We start from the raw sequence: 8,198 nt of genomic DNA, 5'->3' as shown, positions 1-8,198 counted from the left end.
GTCCATCCTCCCTGGACTGACCTATCCCCTCCCTAACTCCCCACCTGCACTCACCTTTACTGGCTCCATCCCCGCCTCTTCGACCTGTCTGTTTCCTCTCCACCTATCTTCTCCTCTATCCATCTTCTATCCGCCTTCCCCTCTCTCCCTTTTTATTTCAGAACTCCCTTCCCCTCCCCCATTTCTGAAGAAGGGTCTAGGCCCGAAACATCAGTCTTTTTGCTCCTATGATGCTGCTTGGCCTGCTGTGTTCATCCAGCTCTGCAAGTTGTTGTCTTATATCTTCCTACGTTCTTATTTATGGACCTTTGCTGTGCGGATATTGATTGCTGTATTTACATCATAACAAGTGTTGTCATTTCGAAAGTACTTCATTAGCCATGAAGTCCTTCGGGGAATTCTGATGATCTAACAGGCGCTGTATAAATATAAGTCTTTTCTTTCTTCAGTTTTATTAATTTCTTCTTGTTGCTGCAGCTTAACAAAAAATGATTGTGCTTCAGATTTCTGTACTATGTTTATTTTAATACATCTGTTGTACAGGCCAAATCAGTTTCCTTTTGAAATTATAGGCTTGAGAGGACCCAAATTAATATTGAACAAATGCAGATGGTGTGATGTATTCAGTTAAATGCTAATGGCCAATTATTTTAAACCAACTGTCAGTTATGCAAAGTCTAAACAAGTAACAGAAACTATTGGAAGGCTATTTCATTGGATAGATCTGATGAGTTCTCAGTGAGCAGTTGAAGTGACTTGGAAACTGTGCAGGAAAAGACACATTGACAATCTCATAATAAGAAAAACAGTCATGCAAGGAAAGGATTATATTTAAAGAAGTTATTTATTACAGAATGGAACCCACTCCGGTTTCTGTGTTGCGCTTTCTCAACATACAGCTTGTTTGGTGAGTTTGGTAAAATAGAAAACTCAATATAAATGAGGTGGGTTGGGCTGTAAACAATGTGCATAAAAAGCGTTAATCTCCCTTCATTGGCATTTTGCTGCTGCCTATTGGGAAACTGGCCATGCTGCCTGTAAAATCTATAAAAGTTGGTGCAAGATGCTGTGGAGCTTAGGATCAGCCTTGCTGGATGCCTTGTCTGATTCTGCCACAAATCTCACCAAAGACCCCTCCGAGCCCCATCAGATTCCACACATTATTTGATGTGATACTCCATCACTTTTAAACGCTGAATTAAGATGTTCTGAAGGTATAGGATTGGCCAATACCTTCAACCAGTAAAACGATGGAGCTGGTCATTTCTCTCAATGTGTCACTGGAAGCATTTGTGTATCATGAGGCAGGGGTAGACACTCTTAAAAATAGAATGTGGGGACATGCCAATAGAAATGACTTGAGCTAATTAATCTTGACGTTAATCCTTCACTCACTTTCACCCACCCCATCCCCGGCACCACTAACCCTGTGTACCCTCTGCAATGCCTACTCACACAATCCGACATCTCCCCACCTGCGCTAACTGTAACAGTTGTGCTAATCGCTTTCATATGCCTTAACACATGCCCCTCTTTCATTCCAGGAGGAAAGCAACCAAATAAAGGGCCGATTGACGCGAGATTGGGGAGTGGGCTTATGTGGAGACCCTAGTTCTGACTGTCCCCCGTGGCTGATGGATGGTTTGCATGCCCCTGGAGGCTGCCCGTGACTTACTGTGCCAGGACCGCCTGACCAAAGGCTATCCTTCTTGACTACACTGAGGCCTGCCAACAACACTGACAAAATTCCTGGCTTCTTGTCTGCAATAAACAGCAATGCAAGGCAGAAATAAACTGAGCCTCGTATTCTGACTAAGGGCACAAAAAGGCAAAGCAAAGCAATGCTATGCAAGGCAAGCCAGGGATGCTGTGAGTATCCGGGGATGCTCAGAGTGAGTGAGCGCCAAAACAACAAATGAAGACCCCAGAGATGCAGCCTGGTGCAACCCATGAACTGGGATTGTGTCCATGGGCGCACAATGTCCTTACTGCATCGTGACAACGAGAGTTACTGGGACAGCCCGAGGTGCAGCATTGAAGTACAGAAACGTACTGGCAGTAGATTGGTGATGTTTTATGAGGGTTCTTAGAGACAGGCACATGTCAGTTACCAATATTAGTGGTTGAGGGGTGAGTGTGGCCCTTGCCAATGGAGTTTTTTCAATTAATCTGTGGGATGTGGGCATCGCTGGCTGACCAGCTTTTATTGCCCGACCCTAGTTGCCCGTGAGAAGGTGGTGGTGAGCTGCCTTCTTGAACCGCTGCAGTCCACCTGCTGTGGGTTGACCCACAAGGCTATTAGGGAGGGAATTCCAGGATTTTGAGCCAGCGACAGTGAAGGAACTGTGATATATTTCCAAGTCAGGATGGTGAATGGCTTGAGGGGGATCTTGAAGGTGATGGTGTTCCTTTGTATCTTCTGCCTTTGTTCTTCTAGATGGAAGCAGTCCTGCTTTGGAGGGTGCTATCTGAGGAAGGTAGTGGTGGAGGTTAGATAGACCTTAGGTTTTGGGTAAAAATTTGGCACATCGTGGGCTGAAGGGCCTGTACTGTGCTGTACTGTTCTATCTATGTTCTATGTTCTGTGATCTTTGGTGAATTTCTGCAGTGCATCTTGTAGATAGTACACACTGCTGCTACTGAGTGTCGGTGGTGGAGGGAGTGGATGCTTGTGGATGTAATGCCAATCAAGCCAGGACTGCTTTGTCCTAGATGGTGTCAGGCTTCTTGAGTATTCTTGGGGCTGCACTCATCCAGGCAACTGGGGAGTATTCCATCACCCTCCTGACTTGTGCCTTGTAAATGTTGGGCAGGCTTTGGGGAGTCAGAACATGAGATACTCACCGCAGTATTCCTAGCCTCCGACCTGCTCTTGTAGCCACTGTGTTTATGTGGTGAGTCCATTTAAGTTTCTTGTCAATGATAATCCCCAGGATGTTAATATGGGGGATTCAGTGATGGTACCACCATTGAATGCCAAGTGGCAGTGGTTGGAATGTCTCTTATCAGTCATGGTCCTGGCCTGGCATTTGTCTGACCCAAATGTTACTTGCCACTTATCAGTCCAAGCCTGGAGATTGTCCAGATCCAGTTGCATTTGAATATGGACTGCTTCAGTATCTGAGCTGTCGCAAATAGTGCTGAACATTGTGCAAACATCGGCGAACATCCCCAATTCTGACCTTATGATGGAGGAAAGGCCATTGGTGAAGCAGCTGAAAATGGTTGGGCCTAGGACAGTACCCTGAGGAACTCCTGCAAAGATGTCCTGGAGCTGGGATGACTGACCTCCAGCAACATCTTCGTATGTGCCAGGTATAACTCTAAACACCAGAGGGTCATACACAGGAGAGTGTACCCTCAGGTAGCTGCTGCCCACTGTCCAACATGGGCGTCTTTTGGAGCAAATAGTGAACTGAATTTGCCAGGAACCCACTCCGGTTTCTGTTTTGAGTTTTCTCAACAAACAGCTTGTTTGGCGAGTTTGGTAAAATAGAAAACTCAATATTAATGAGGTGGGTTTGGCTGTAAACAATGCCTTTGACAAGCATTAATCATGCTTCATTGGCAGTTTGCTGCTGCTGCAAAGTATGCTGCACATAAAAGCGATAAAAGTTGGTGCAAAATGCTGTGGAGGTTGAGATCAGCCTTGCTGGATGCCTTATCTGATTCTGCCACAAATCTCACCAGAGACCCCTCCGAGCCCCATCAGATTCCACCCGTTGTTTGATGAGATACTCCATCACTTTTAAACGCTGAATTAAGATGTTCTGAAGGTATAAGATTGGCCAGTACCTTCAATCACTAAAACGATGGAGCTAGTAATTTCTGTCAATGTGTCACTGGAAGCTTTTGGGGAATCATGAGGTGGAGATAAGGCACTCTTGAAGATGGAATGTGGGGACATGCCACTGAAAATAACTTAAGCCAATTAATTTTTAAGTAGTAATGATTATATAGACTCAAAACATGATCATCATAATTTTCTCCTGTTGGTCTGTTCTGAGCCAAGTAACCAGGAACACTTAATCCCTTCATATCCTGGCTGTATGTTCGACTTGGCAGAACACATGAACATTTGAATTAGGAGAAGGAATATGTCCCCTGGCCCCCTCAAACCTGTTGCACCATTTAATATGATGTGGAGGGACTGGGGTGGGCAGAGTCAGAAATCACATGACACCAGGTTATAGTCCAACAGCTTTAGTTGAAATCACAAGCTTTCGGAGCGCTGCTGCTTCATCAGGTGAAGCCTCTTCACTTGGCGTCGCTTGACTTCTGACTGTTTAATATGATTATGGCTGATCCTAGAATCATACAGTGCGGAATAGGCCCTTCAGCCCATCAAGTCTGTACCACCAACAAATACATTACCATCTACAGTAGTCCCATTTTCCAGCACTAGCTTCATAGCCTTGAATGTTATAATATTCAAATGCTCATCCAAGTACATTTTAAAGATGGTGAGGTTTTCTACTTGAACCCATCCCCCACTCCCCCCACAGAATGTCCATTCCAAATCCCACCAGCCTCTGGGTGAAAATTCTTTTCCTCAAATCACCCCTAAACCTCTTGCCTTTCATTTTAAAAGTGTGCCCCCTTGCTCTTGACCCTTTGCCTCGGGGGAGCAGCTGCTTTTTTTTTCACCCTGAGCACGCTCCTCATACACCTTAATTAAGTCCCCTCTCAACCTTCTCTGATCTAAACAAAACAACTTGAGCTTGTCCAGCCTCTCTTCACAGCTGAAGTGATCCATCCCAGGCAACATCCTGGTGAAGCTCCTCTGCACCCCCTCCAGTGCAGTCACATCCTTCCTAGAGTGTGGTGACCAGAACTACACACACTACTCCAGCTGTGGCCAAACCAAAATTCTGTACAGCTTCAACATAATGTCTCTCCTTTCATAATTTATGCCGTGATTGATAAAGGAAACTGTCCCGTGTGCCTGCTTAACTATTCTATTAACCTGTCTTGCCACCTTTAGGGATCTGTGGACAAGCACCCCAAGATTTCTCTGTTCCTCCGAACTTCCGACTGTCCTACCATTCATCGACCACTCCCTGGTCTTGTTACTTCTTCCAAAGTGTATCACCTCACAATTATCAGGGTTCAACTCCATCTGCCAATAATCTGCATCTGACCTTATTGTTTATATCCTCCCGTAACCGAATACCATTTCCTCACTGTCAACCACCCAGCCAATCTTTGTGTCATCCACAAACTTAGTTATCGTTCTGCCCCCAAACCCCACCAAATATCACAAACAGTAAGAAACTGCACTGATCCCTGTGGTACACCAATGATCACCGGCCTCCAGTCACACAACTGCCTGCAACTACCACCCTCTGTCCCTTGCCAGTTTTGGATCCAACTTGCTAAGTTACCTAGGATCCCAGGAGCTTTTACCTTCGCTATCTGTTTCCCATCTATGACTTTGTCAAAGGCCTCACTGAAATCCATTTAAACTACATCAACTGCTCTACCCTCAGCTACACACCTGGTCACTTCCTCGAAATATTCAATCGAATTCAGTAGGCATGACCTCCCTCTGACAAAGCCATGCTGACTATCCCTAATCAAACTTTGCTTCTCTAAATTGAGATTAATTTGTTTTCTTCTCTATTGCCTCCAATAGTTTCCCTATCAATGATCTTAGACTTACTGGTCTATAGCTCCCTGGTCTATTTCTACCACTCTTTTCATAAACTAAAACCACATTAGCTATCCTCCAGTCCTCTGGCACCTTTCCTGTGCCCAAAGATGATTTAAAAATTTGGATCAGGCCCTTGTTATTATTTATCTTGTCTCCACATTCCTGACTCACCTCTGTAGCCTTTATTTTCTTTTTATAGAATCTGTACAGTGTGGAAAGAGACCATTCAGCCCATCACAACACAAGAATTGAACTCATGCTGTTGGTGTTACTCTGCATTGCAAACCAGCCTAGCCGACAGAGCTAACTGACCCCTGAACACAGTAAATTAAAGTAAACTGTACCTAATGCTTTCATGAGATTAACTTATTATCTAAGACAAGAGCCTCTTCAATTCAAACTCGTTAGTCGTCCATCCTCTAACATTAAGATGAGGCCCTAGACTCAGCAGAGATGGAGAAGGATTGTTTGCAGTGAACTACTCAAATTGAGTACCACGTGCTGGTGGCAAAGAGGTCTGAAAATACAACACAAAATGATGTCAAAATGTTGTTGAAGCTGTGTTCAGATGGTGGTATTTGTCCAATGTCTGCTGTCTTTGATTTGGGATGGGGCTTAGTCCCCAAAGAAGGAAGGTAATGACAGGGAAAGGAATGTGGTTCTGTCGATCAGGTTAGAATTAAGCATACAGTCGGTATGGGCAGTGATCAGTTCTCAGAATGGAGAGTACACAAGGTGCAACCCTGTGGCTGTCACTTGTTTTCCCTTTGGTACTTGGAACTAAATGCAAAACTTGGTGATCCTGGAGAGACATTTAATTTAAATTTGAATAGACTGAACAAATTGTCAAGGATTTACCGATTTCAGGCAATGAATTTGCAACTATTGAATAATTTGCAAATATCTGTGGTAGCCTGTGATTTTTTTCCACTTGTGGTTAATTGAACATGGTTATGTGGCTAATTCTGTTTCATGGCTCATCCACTCTGGCAGAAGAGTTCATTCTGTCATTAGAAAATGAGATATTTCTGCATTGTGCCATTGGGGAGAGCTTAAGCAAGGGAAATCCCCTTCAGTGCAATGGACAAATGCAAGAAAAATAACTTTGAAGTATTTGGTATGACTTTGCAAAGGGCTTAGATTCTTAATACTATCTTGAAGAGAGTGCAGCGATGGATACCAATTTCTGTTTCTAGAAGACCATCAATAAATGGTCATGTAAGGATTCCAATACTTGATTGTGTGGTAGTCCCAATAACTAGTTGTAAAATTTTAGCCAGTATGTGCTGTGAAAAGTAAGAGAAATTTGCATTTATTTTCATGACCTCGAGAAACCCCTTTACAGCAAATGAAGTACTTTTGAGTTGCAGTCACTGTTGTAATACAAAGGGAATTGGATAGATAGTTGGAGGAAATAAACACGTTGCACACAAGGATGGACCAAAGGAATGGAACTGATTAGATTGCTGTAGTCGGTATTGGCTTAATGGGCAAAATGTTCTCCTCATGACCCAGATTGACTTTATATCTCTGGTCTAGTCTGACCATCCTGACATTTTTGATAGAAGTAACAATTGCGATGGTACAAAATGTCAGAATAAGTAATCATTTGGACACAAGGGAGTCCTTCCAGGAAGGTGAAAGGTTAGGTCAATGAGGTTAACTTAAGTATTGATTCCTAAATACAGACCTATCCATAGTACAGGCGGAGCCTTTCCCTCTGAATACATTATTGCATACCATTGATATCTGAGAGGCTGCTAGGGCAGAACTGCAATAATTGTCTGTCTTCTTTTTTTAAATACACTGAATCCCTCGAACTAACTTACAGAAGTAAATGAAGAGCCTTGGAACATTTAGCAGAAGTAACCAAAGGTGTAATTAATGAATTGGGTTTTGAAGAGGTTTTTGAAGGACTTCCCCCACCACTGATGGTATGACAGAGGGAGTGGACACAACTGTAGAGGGTATAGGCCACTGAAGTCTGTCTATAAAAAAGGAAAGTGCTTTGTGGGACTAAGTCAATACATTGGGACGTGAAGAATCAATGAATATTGGAAAGAAAAGAACTGATAGGTAAGTGTGCCTAATGCAATATGCAATATAGTCAATGCTTTGTGCTCAGTGTGGAGAGAAATGGACAATCCAAGCCTAGAAGCGATGGTGCCTTAAATGAGGATGTTGCAGTGATTGTAATGAGGTCAGCCAGGTGGACCTCATAGAATATGAGTTCCTTGATTGGGGCTGTTAACCTGGTCCAATCAGGGAGCCCTGGCTGACAGATATACACAGGAGTGTCAGAGGTTCTGTCCACTCTGAGAGAGCTGGATCAGTGTCAAGGACTTTCCATGTGTAAATAAAGAGTGACTTGGTGATGGGATACTGACCTCTTTGGAATTATTTCAGTGGTGACGAGAGAAAGGCATGCTCCTGAAGAAATTCACTCACAACAGTCATCTCTGACTTGGGGTAAGCATTTCTGGCATCATGCCATTATTTGGGAAGCTTGACTCATTTGTCACACTCCTCTAAGTTCTGATGAAGA

The 8,198-nt window shown here is 43.6% G+C and overlaps 1 protein-coding gene across 2 annotated transcripts in view; it reads left to right on the top strand.

Annotated features, from left to right (window-relative positions):
• Nucleotides 1-8,198, top strand: part of LOC109913410 (thyroid hormone receptor alpha) — a 296,276-nt gene that overhangs the window by 42,347 nt on the left and 245,731 nt on the right. Inside the window, exon 2 of one of the 2 annotated variants that reach the window (XM_048614741.1) lies at nt 1,545-1,869. The exons of the other annotated variant lie outside the window; for it this stretch is intronic. The gene's annotated coding sequence lies outside the window, so the exon portion shown is untranslated. The remainder of the gene's footprint in view (nt 1-1,544; nt 1,870-8,198) is intronic. 2 annotated transcript variants of the gene reach the window in all.

Source organism: Rhincodon typus, chromosome 30 (assembly GCF_021869965.1).
Source record: "Rhincodon typus isolate 14 chromosome 30, sRhiTyp1.1, whole genome shotgun sequence".
NCBI classification, from domain to species: Eukaryota; Metazoa; Chordata; class Chondrichthyes; order Orectolobiformes; family Rhincodontidae; genus Rhincodon; species Rhincodon typus.
The sequence above is the reverse complement of the archived record's forward strand: the minus strand, read 5'-3'. Positions and strand labels throughout refer to the sequence as shown.